The sequence below is a fragment of the Heterodontus francisci genome, chromosome 27 (assembly GCF_036365525.1).
Source record: "Heterodontus francisci isolate sHetFra1 chromosome 27, sHetFra1.hap1, whole genome shotgun sequence".
In the NCBI taxonomy this organism is placed as follows: Eukaryota; Metazoa; Chordata; class Chondrichthyes; order Heterodontiformes; family Heterodontidae; genus Heterodontus; species Heterodontus francisci.
The window spans coordinates 32,345,866-32,357,762 of NC_090397.1; the positions used below are offsets into that span (position 1 = coordinate 32,345,866).

Below are 11,897 nucleotides of genomic sequence, written 5' to 3' on the forward strand. Positions count from 1 at the left end.
TCTGTGTGATTCTTTGAGCAGCGCCATCTTTAGTCCTGGCAGCTGCTACAGTCGCAATCTGTGACGTTTTCGTGGCATATGCTGTATTTGCGCATGTGCCAAAACAGCGCCACCTACCATTCGCGTTGTCAACAAATGCGGTCTTTTTTTTAAACCTTCAGATAATTATCCAATTCCCTTTTGAAAGCCACAACTGAATCTGCCTCCACCACATGCTCAGCCAGTGCATTCCAGATCCTAATCACTTTGTGCATAAAAGAGCTTTTCCTCACGTCACCTCTGGTTCTTTTGCCAATCACTTTAAATTGGTGTCCTCTGGTTCTCAACCCTTACACCAATGGGAAGTTTCTCTCTGTCTACTCTGTTCAGACACCTCGTGATTTTGAACACCTCTATCAAATTTCTTCCCTTCCCTATGAAAAACAACCACAGCTTCTCCAATCTATCCTCAAAATTGAAGTCCCTCATCCCTGGAACCATTCTTGAAAATCTTTTCTGCACCACTGTCAATGCCTCCAGTGCCCAGAATTGGACATTATAGTCCAATTGATGGCAATCCAGTGTTTTATAAAGGTTCAGCCTAACTTCCCTCTTTTTGTACTTCATGACGCATGTTGATGATTTCTTATGGAGCGGTACTGTGGAATTCAAGAAATGTGTTACTAATAAGATTAGAGTAGAATTTAAGATTGGCAGTCTGGCTTCTGGGCCTTTTAAATATATTGGTTTAGATATTAAACAGAATAGGTCTGGAATAACTTTAAAACAGCAGTCTTATTTAGAGAGTGTTACTCCCATCGTGCTAGGTCAAGACAGAAAGGCGATGATGTATCTGAAGAAGAGACAGGGCAATTGCAAAGCTTGATTTGTCAGTTGAATGGTTGTGCACTCAGACTAGACCAGATGCTAGTTTTGATGCATTGGAGTCAAGTACCACGATGAAACACCCTAAAGCCGAGAATGTTTTAAGTGCAAATAAAACATTGAAAAAATTAAATCTGCAGAAATGTGTACTTAATTTCCCATCCCTAGGTGACACAAAGGACACGAAACTAGTTATATTTAGTAATGCTTCACATGCTAATCTTCCTGTTGGGTAGTCGAGTGCAGCTGGTTTCATAATATTTCTGATGGGTAAAAAAAAAAGTGTTGTTAAAAATGCTTTAGCTGACGAAACACTGGCTATCATGGAGGCAGTGGATAGGGGATTCCACTTGTCAGATATTTTAAGTGAGATTCTATACAAGGGACTTACTGAAGATAGTATATCCAATGAATGTTATGTAGATAATCGTTCATTGTGGGATGATGTACACTCTACAAAAAGTGTGAGGCAGAAAAGGTTACAGAATGACCTTGCTGGCTTGAAACAAATGCTGGAGAGAAAGGAAATCTTTAAAATTAAATGGGTTGATGCAAGCTATCAACTATCAGATACTTCTTTTTGTAAAATAGCTTATACAAAGAAATTATGGGTACGAGAAGGGGCGGTGGAGGTGGGGGGGTGGGGGGGGTGCATTTCGCAGTGAAATGCTTTGTACAGAATATCGATTTTCTTTTTGATTTGTTTTGAAACTTTGTGCATGTTAACTCTCATTTTATTTCAAGAAAGAAGGAATCTGTTAATTGTATATCAATTGTGTTTATTTATATGCACGTGGAGGGCATATTTCAGGTTTCACTTGAGCAGATATAAAGAGACACTTACTGAAACTGTGGTGTGGTTGAGTTAGGAGGTGTATGCTTGCAATGTTTCACTCTGGAAATAAATGTGAGGCTGAGTAAAGATTGATTCCAGTACTATCCTTCACCAACTGGTTTTCTGGATATAACAAAGACAAGCATTTCTTGTTGAAAAGGGGAGACAGAAACCTGTGAATTTTTTTCATGAGGATATTCTGTGCAAGTACCCTGATGATGTGCTTTGATATGATCTACTATTGCACCATGAGCTGTAAAAGCAAGAGGACCCTGAAAATGCACCAGTCATGTAACACTGGGTTTCTTACTGACATCTTACAGATTCAATAATTTACTATTTCAACACAATTTGCGTAAACCTCACTTTGTTACCTTCATCCCTGGCCCATTGTGAACTTAACCATTAGGTTGTCTCCTGTTCGGGTTGATCTTTATAGAAAAGGAAACTAGGCCAGTTCCAGAGGTAATTAGCTAATTGTTGTGTAATCCAATTTTGTAGATGACTGTCAAGTATTTAAAATCCTTTCATGTTGCCAAAACTAGACATATGAAGACAGGTCAACTATCACCACTTGAAGACATTACAAATAATTGGTTTATGGAAAAGACAGCATGAAAGAAGGGGAAAAAAGTAATTATTGTGCACAGGAAGCAGAGGGTACACTGAATATGGAGGCAGTAGAAGGGACAGATTGAGCTATTTTGATATCTTTCCCTATCACCATGTGGGGAGAATTTATCAAATGGATGACAGAGTCATTTGGCATTTCCTGCCCTTCCTACAGTAGACATTCTTTTGCACTACTACAAGGCTGTTTGTGAATCAGTATTTCAGCTGCAAATTCCTTTTGCTGCTTTTCTCATTGAAAAGTATGAGACAGGAAATGATGAGCAGCTTCAAACCATTAACATTATTTCAGCACTTTGACTTGTATTGCTGCTGTACTACAAAAAATACTCCAAAGGCAAAGTTATGCGATTGAGCCTGTTACTCCATGTATGGATGCGCTATGCCAGGACACTTAAAACATTGTTCAGGCTTGCCAGTAGATGAAGGCAGTGACTTTCTCTTGCAAAAATGTTCTAATGGACATACTAAGGGTGCAAGTCTGACAAACAATTGCCATCTTTAAGAATGCCTATAGTTATTGCACATAATACAACTTTAATATACAATTTGAAAGTACTTGACATAGATACTATTGGGCCCTGATTGATTTGGAAAAGAATACTTACTCTTAGACCACTAAAAAACTTTATTTGTTTCTAACCTCCTCAGTAAATATATTTCACTTACTTCCCTGTTCTCTCATCTTTTTACTTCGTTAGTTCTACAAAGCATCACAGACTTCTTTTTCAGTTCTGGTGAAGGGTCTTTACCCAAAACCTTTTTCAGATGCTTGCAAAGCATATTTCCAGTGCACTCTGTTTATTCATGAGCGTGGTACAAGCTATAGATTCGGTCAAATACTCCTCTAATACTACTATTTCGCATTTCCCTAATAAAGTGAGATTCAGGGGGTGTTTGGGTTTAGGCAAATTGTCCAGTATGTCTGAATTTTGGAAAGATATTATAAATCACATTCAGGAAAATGGACCCTTGGCTCTAATTCATGCATAATATGAGACATCTGTTGAAGAAGATCCTAGTTAATATACCAAATAAAAGTGGGAATTAGCTCCCATATACTGCAACCTTATTAGGAAGGATGTTGGGATGTTGTGACATCATACAGTATCACTGACCCATCTGTAACCTCAGCTGGATGAAATACCCCACTTAAGGATTCTTGCATTGACCTTTAACACTAGCACAAATAACTGAATATAACTGTCCATTACCGTACTATTTATCTGTGATGTAAGCCCACCTTTATGAACTTGTCATAGAATAACATGACAGCTGATGAATTAGGTCCAATTGAAATCTATACACTGCAGTTGAGGATGACAGAAGTCTAAATGCTGGTTACAGAAAGGCAGCACCAACCAGTCATCAAGTGTATCTGCACGATGACCTCATGTTATTATTCATTGTGGTTGCTGTTAACACTGTCCAAGGGGTATCTATTTTATTTGGATCTACCTTTTCACAACAGTGAAATACCTCCTGCATAAAGACGAACTGATTAGAAGTTTAAATGCATGGCTGAAAGAGTGGTGTGGGAGGCAGTGGTTTCAATTTGTGGGGCACTGGCACCAGTACAGGTGAAAGAGGGAACTGTTCCATTGGGACAGACCCCATTTAAACTGGGCTGGGACCAGTGTCATGGTGAATTAACTAACTAGGTTGGTAAATAGGGCTTAAACTAATCAGGGTAAGGCAGCTTCAGGTAAGGGTAAATGTATAAGTCTGAGGAGTAAAGCCAAGGCTGTAGATCAGGACAGCCATTTGGATAAAATCAAGTAGATTATGTCAGGAAGAGTCAGAGAGTTTAATAACCATAATAAGCAATAAATAACAAAGGCCACATCAGGGAAAAATAGTAAAAACTTCAAATTAAAAGGTACTATATACAAATGCATTCATAACAAAATAGATGGCACAGAGATAAATGGGTTTGATCTAATAGCCGTTACTTAGAAGTGGATGCAGGGTGACTAAGGTTGAGAACTAAATAGTCAAGGGTACTTGACTTTTAGAAAAGATAGGTAAGATGGAAAAGGAGGTGGGGTAGCCTTGATCATAGAAGACGAGATAAAGGCTGTCATGAGAAAGCAGCTTAGCTCAGAAAGTCAGGATATAGAATCAGTATGTGTGGAGCTAAGAAACCACCAGTAAGGGGTAGTTTATAGGTCCCCTAACAGTAATCATAGTTATTCAGTCGTACAGAACTTCAGCATTGCTGAAAATAGAGACATATTGTCGAAGCTTTTCGTCTTGCACTCATCAGGACAATCACAAGAATAACCAATGTAAGGGAATACAACAACTTACACTACATGAGAAGAGAGTGCTGATTAGTCGGCAAGTGAACTCTGATTGGTAGAAGTGTTGCCATGGCGAATGCACCAGTTTGCAGTGACTGACAGTTAACGGCCAAGCTTTGTTTAAAATTTAAACCAGGCAGCTTGACTCTGATTGGTCAAGGCATTGCCCTGAGGAATGAACCAGCGAATAGCTGTCACTTATTTTATTCAGCTGAAACAGGCGCAATGTTTGTACATATTCTTTCTGTCTGCAAAGAACAGGGCCTTGTGTATTAATATATGTAGCTTCCAGTACGCGCAAATGCACCACACTGCGGGCCCTACTGACAATTTTAAATTGGTCGTCAGTGTAATTCTTAGCACACTGTGGATTATTTAGCAAATATTGTCCAATCACGGAATCTCATATAGTGTTGGACACTGTGTTTTGAGTTTTGCAAGCACGGACTGGTTGGGTACGGCCCGTACCTTGCCCGTTGCGGACAGTAGAAGGAACATGTTGTTTGATACCATCCGCCAGTCTTTGGGGCGTACAGCCTATATAACTAGCATCACACTGGCATTAAAATTCACACACCACATTACACATTTGTGTGACAGACAGGATGTCTTTTTGGTTTGATGGGAGCATCCTGTTAGTGGCGAACACCACACGTGTTGCTACTGCATAGTAGCAGCGTGAAACAGCTAGGATGTCTTTGATCCACCCTATTTCAGCATTAAGCTTGCATGGTGAGCAAATGGCTTGGGCCCTATTTATGAGGTTGCCGATAAGGCCAATCTTATAGCGTGTGGAACTGTAAGAATCCCAACGCATGCATTGACCAGTGAAGGTAGGTTTCACTGCGTGACAATGGCTACCTTGATCAGATCATTTCTTCTTGTACATCGCGCAAACTTATGAACGGGCTTAAGGCTGTCTTTTTCGGCCCTGAAAAGTGCCCAGTCTTCCTCAAATTACCCTGGAAGGGTAATGTATCCCAAAAATTTGAGGGACAGGTAAAGCTAGCTGTTTCATGCTGTTACTAGGCAGTAGCAACACGTGTGGTATTTGTCACTAACAGGATGCTGCCGTCAAGCCAAAAAGACATCCTGCCCATCACATAAATGAGTAATATGATACATGAATTTCAATGCCAGTTTGATGCTAGGTGTATAGGCCATATGTCCCAAAGACTGGCGGATTGTATCAAACAACATGTTCCTTCTGCTGTTCGCAACGGGCAAGGTACAGGCCGTACCCAACCAGCTCAAAACTCAAAACCCAACTCAAAACTCAAACACAGTGTCCAACATTTTGTGTGATTCCGCAATTGTACAACATTTGCTAAATAATCCTCAAGTGTGCAAAGAATTACACTGACAGCCAATTTAAGATTGTCAGTAGGGCTCACAGAGTGGCGCATTTGCATGTACTGGGAGCTATATATATTAATACAAAGGGCCCTGTTCTTTGCAGACAGCAAAAAGATGTACAAACGTTGCGCCTGTTTCAGCTGAATAAAATAAGTGACAGCTATTTGCTGGTTCATTCCTCAGGGCAATGTCTTGACCAGAGTCAAGCTGCCTGGTTTAAATTTTAAACAAAGCTTGGTAGTTAACGATCAGTCACCGTAAACTGGTGCATTTTCCATGGCAATGCCTCTACCAATTAGAGTTCACTTGCCAACTAATCAGCACTCTTTTTTTTTCTTGCAGCGGAAGTTGTTGTTTTCCCTTACGTTGCTTATTCTTGCGATTGTCCTGATGAGTGCAGGACAAAAAGTTTCGACAACATGTCTCTATTTTCAGCAGTAATCATAGTGTTGCAGTATAGATCAGCAAATTGGAGGATCAGGTAGCAAAGGTAATGCAATAATCATGGGGGACTTTAATCTTCATATAGACTGGGCAAACCAAATTGGTAAAAGTAACTTGGAGGATGCATTAAAGACAGTTTTCTAGAACAATGTGTTGAGGAACCAACTAGGGAGCAGGCTGTCTTAGATCTAGTAGTGTGGTTAATTAGTAATCTTATAGTAAAAGATCCTCTGGGGAATACTGATCAACATATGATAGAATGTCATATTAAGTTTCAGAGTTTTGTGGCTAAGTCTGAAACTAGGGTCTTCAACTTAAACGTCAATTATGGAGGTGCAAGGGGTGAGTTGGTTGAGGTATTTGAAACTTAGATTAAAAGATATGATGGTAAGTATAACATTTAAAGAAATAATTTATAACTATCAACAAATATACATTTCCTTAAGCAATTAAAAACTCTACTGGAAAAATGGTACAACCATTGCTAACGAGAATGATTGTATTAAAGGAAGAGGCTTCAAATGTTGTCAAAAAGAGTAGTTAGCCTGAGGCTTTGCTGATTTTTAAAACTGTCCCAATCATGACCAAGTAAGTGATAAAGAGGGACAAAATAGAATACGAGAGTAACTCGCAAGAAATACAAAAACAGATTGTAACAGCTTTTAGCAGTATTTAAAAAGGAAGAGCAAAAGTAAACATGGGTCCCTTAGAAGCACAGACAAGAGAAATTATAATGGGGAATGAGGAAAGAGCAGAGATGTTAAACAAATATTTTGAGTCTGTCTTCAAAGCAGAAGACCTAAAGGACATATCAGAAAGTGTGGAAAACCAAGGGTTTAATGAAAGTAAAGAACTTAAAGTATTTAATAAAGAAAAAGTACTGGAGAAATTAATGGGATAAAAATCCCCTGAACCAACATCCTAGGGTTTTAAAAATGATGGCTGAAAAGATAGTGAATGTATTGGTTTTGATCTTTCAGCATTTTCTAGATTCTCGAACAGTTCCCGTGGATTTCTCTAACTTTCTCTTTGGAATGCTCTAACCCAAAGGGCTGTGGATGCTCAGTCATTGAGAATATTTATGACAGATCGACAGGTATTTGGGCACGAAGGCAATCAAGGGATATGAGGAGAGGGCAGGCAAATGAAGTTGATGTAAAAGTTCAGCTATGATCCTATTGAATGGTGAAGCAGATTTGAGGAGCCACATGACCTACTCTTGCTCCAATTCCTTATGTTCCTATGTGTCTGTCTGGTCTATTCCAGCATTGTAAAATAGTGATAAGGGGAGGTTGAAACATATAGTTCCTAATATTAAGTTTATGCTAATCTTCAACAATGAACATGAATCTAGACAATTCTGGGATGCAGGTACAAGAAATACAGGTATGCAGAGTAACTAGGCTAGACTGGATCATCTTGACTTCCAAATTGTCTCTTCGTATATCAGCTATAGAATTCACATCTATACTGTCAGCATACCTCGTATATGTGATTTTGGAGAACAAGTGGTGAAATGTCTGGATTGTTTGCTGAAGAGTATGTGTGCAGTTCAGATTTCCTTTTCGTACCTGTTCATTTGGTGACCATAAATAGTTTGTACGAAGTGGCAGAAAACTAAAACACTTCTTAGTATTTTCCCATTGAAAATAATGGCTAACCAGACAAAGCCAAAGGAGACTGTGTCTTTGGATGTCACTTAACGGCTGCAGAGCACGCGGAGGGGGGTGGGGGGGGGCAGGGTGAGCAGCCAGCAGTCGTGGTACCAATGATATAGGTAGGAAGAGGGATGTGATCCTGCAGAAAGAGTTTACTGAGCTAGCTAAGAAATTAGCAAGCAGGACCTTAAAAGTAGTAATCTCCGTATTACTCCCAGTACCATGCGCAAGTGAGTATAGAAACAGGAGGATAATGCTGATGAATGCGTGACTGGAAAGATGGTGCAGGAGGGAAGGCATTAGATTTCTGGGACACTGAGACCTGTTCAGGAGAAGGTGGGACCTGGACAGGCCAGGTGGGTTGTATCTGAACAGAGCTGGGACAAGTTTCCTTGCAGGGTGATTTGCCAGTGCTAATGGGGAGGGTTTAAACTAACTTGGCATGGGTGTGAGAACCAGGAGGAAATATCATAGAGGAATACCAAAGTGCACAGAATACTGGGAGAGATAGATAGCACTAGAGTAGAAAATATTAAGTCATTAGGTGGGGTCAGAGTAAGAGAGAAAGTAATAAAGTCTAAATCAGGGTTAATGCGCATAATTGTAAATGCACGGAGTGTTGTTAATAAGATAAGTGAGTTACAGGTGCACATTGACATGTGGAAATGTGAAGTTGTGGCTATAACAGAGACCTGGCTCAAAGAAAGACAAGACTGGGCATTGAATATTCCTAGATACAAGATGTTAAGGAAAGAAAGGAAAGGGATAAAAGGGGGAGGAGTGGCAGTATTGATTGAGCGATTGCAGTGCTGGAGAAAAAGGATGTCCCAGAGGGGTCGAGGACAGAATCAATTTGGCTAGAGCTAAGGAACAAAAAAGGTGCCGTTACATTGCTTGGCATTGTCTATAGGCCACCAGCTAGTGGGAAGGACAAATTTAGAAGGAAATTAGAGGGATGCAAAAATTACAGGGTTGTTATAATGGGGGAACTTTAATTATCTAAACATTGACTGGGATAGTAGTAGTGTAAAGGGCAATAAGGGGAAAGAGTTCCTAGAGTGTGTTCAGGAAAATGATCTACAGCAGTATTTTGCTAGTCCAATGAGAAAGGAGGCACCACTAGACCTGGTTGTTGGGAATGAGGTGGGCCAAGTGGATCAGTACGAGATCATTCAGGGGACAGTTATCATTGTATCATAAGGTTTAGGCTGACTATGATAAAGGACAAAGAACAATCCAGAGTAAGAATAATTAACTGGGGGAAAGCCAACTTCAATGGGGGTAGGAATGGAGCTGGGGGCAAATAAATTGGAGTCAAAGGTTGGCAGGAAAAACGGTAGCTGAACAATGGGCTACCTTCAAAGAAGAGATAGTTCAGACACAGTCAAACTATGTTCCCTTGAAGGGGAAAGGTAGGGCAAACAAATCCAGAGCTCCCTGGATGACAAAAGAGGTAGTGGTTAAGATAAAGAAGAAAAAGTGTGCTTACGACAGATGCCAGGTAGAAAATACCAGTGGGAACCAGGCTGAATATAGAAGGTCCAGAGGGGACTGGCAGCTAACATTAAAGGGAATCCCAAAGTTTTCTATAGATATATAAATAGTAAAAAGGTAGTAAAAGGAGGAGTTGGGTCGATTAGGGACCAAAAAAGGGATTTACTCATGGAGGCAGAGGGCATAGCTGAGGTATTAAATGAACCTGTCTTTACCAAGGAAGATGATGCAATCCAGGCAATGGTGAAAGAAGAGGTAATTCAAATACTAGAAGGGTTTAAAATTGATAAAGAGGATGTATTAGATAGGCTGTCAGTACTTAAAGTGGATAAAGCGCCAGGACTGGATGAGATGCATCCAAGGATACTGAGGGAGGTGAGGGCGGAAATCGCAGAGGCACTGGCCATAATTTTTCAGTCTTCCTTAGACTCGGAGGTGGTGCCAGAGGACTGGAGAATTGCAAATGTGAAACCCTTGGTCAAAAAAGGGTGTAAAGATAAGCCCAGCAACTATAGGCCAGTCAGTTTAACTTCAGTGGTGGGAAAACTTCTAGAAAAAATAATTCGGGACAAAATCAATAGTCACATGGACACATGCAAGTTAATGAAGGAAAGCCAGCATGGATTTCTTAAGGGAAAATCACATTTGACTAACTTGCTGGAGTTTTTTTTGAGGTGGTAACAGAGAGGGTTGATGTGGGCAATACTGTTGATGTGGTGTACATGGACTTTCAAAAGGCGTTTGCTACAGTGCCACACAACAAACTTAGGGCAAACTTGTAACTCATGGAATAAAAGGGACGGTAGCAACATGGATATGGAATTGGCTGAGTAGCAGGAAACAAAGAGTAATGGTTAATGGATGTTTTTTGGGCTAGAGGAAGGTTTGTAGTGGAGTTCCCCAGGGGTCAGTGTTGGTGCCTTTGCTTTTCCTGATATATATTAATGACCTAGACCTTGGTGTACAGGCCACAATTTCAAAGTGTGCAGATGATATGAAACTTGGAAGCATTGTGAACTGTGAGGAGGATGGTGTAGAACTGCAAAAGGACTTAGATAAGTTGGTGGAATGGGTGGATAGCTGACAGATGATGTTCAATGCAGAGAAATGTGAAGTAGTTCATTTTGGTAGGAAAAACAAGGAGACACAATATAAAATAAAGGGTACAATTCTAAATTGGGTGCAGGAGCAAAGGGACCTAGGTGTATATATGCATAGGTCACTGAAGGTGGCAGGACAGATTGAGAGTGGTTAATAAAGCATACAATATCCTGGGCTTTATTAATAGGGACATAGAGTACAAGAGCAAGAAAGTTATGTTGAACTTATCTAGGACACTATTTCGCCCTCAGCTGCAGTATTGCATCCAGTTCTGTGCCTTGCACTTTAAGAAAGATGTGAGGGCATTGGAGAGAGTGCAGAAAAGATTCACGAGGATGGTTCCAGGAATGAAGAACTTCAGTTATGAAGATAGATTGGAGAAGTTGGAACGGTTTTCCTTGAAGAGAAGGCTGAGAGATGATATGATAGATATATTCAAAATCATGCGGGGTCAAGATGGAATAGATAGAAAGAAAATGTTACCAATCTTGAAAAGATTGAGAACTAGAGGGCACAGATTTAAAGTATTGGGTAAGAGAAGCAAAAGTGACATGAGGAAAAACTTTTTCATGCAGCGCGAGGTTAAGGTCTGGAATGCACTGCCTGAGAATATGGTGGAGGCAAGTTCAATTGAAGCACTCAAAAGGAAATTAGACTGTTATATGAAAAGGAAGAACGTGTAGGGTTTTGGGGAGAAGGCAGGGGAATGGCACTAAGTTAATGCTCTTTTGGAGAGCCGGTGCAGACACAATGGGCCAAATGGCCTCCTTCTGCACTGTAACAATTCTGTGATATGTCACTGGGGGGGGGGCGGTGAAGCTGCAGGTCTATTCTTGATTGTGTGGTCCTAATGTTTTGCTCCATTAGAACCAACATGATGAAATACCTAATTTTATGTCATGTCTTGTGTCAACATTGCTTCAGAGATGGAGGCAGCCTCAGAGTCAGAAGATTGTGGGTTCATACCCTACACGAGGCACCATCACATAATCTAGACTGACACTTAAGGGCAGTACTGAGGGAGTTTTCTCAGTGCCCTCGCCAACGGTTATCCCTCAACTGGCTTCAACAAAATAATTTTTCTGGTGATTTATCTTGTGGATCTGCGCTGTGTGCAAATTAGTTTTCTTATTTCTCTATATACAAGTGACTACCCTTCAAAAAGTACTTCACTGACAATGAGGCACTTGTCAAAGGTGCTATGTAAATGTT

The 11,897-nt window shown here is 40.3% G+C and overlaps 1 protein-coding gene across 5 annotated transcripts in view; it reads right to left on the bottom strand.

Annotated features, from left to right (window-relative positions):
* celsr1a (cadherin EGF LAG seven-pass G-type receptor 1a) overlaps window positions 1–11,897 on the bottom strand; it is a 403,243-nt gene that overhangs the window by 182,488 nt on the left and 208,858 nt on the right. The window lies entirely within an intron of this gene.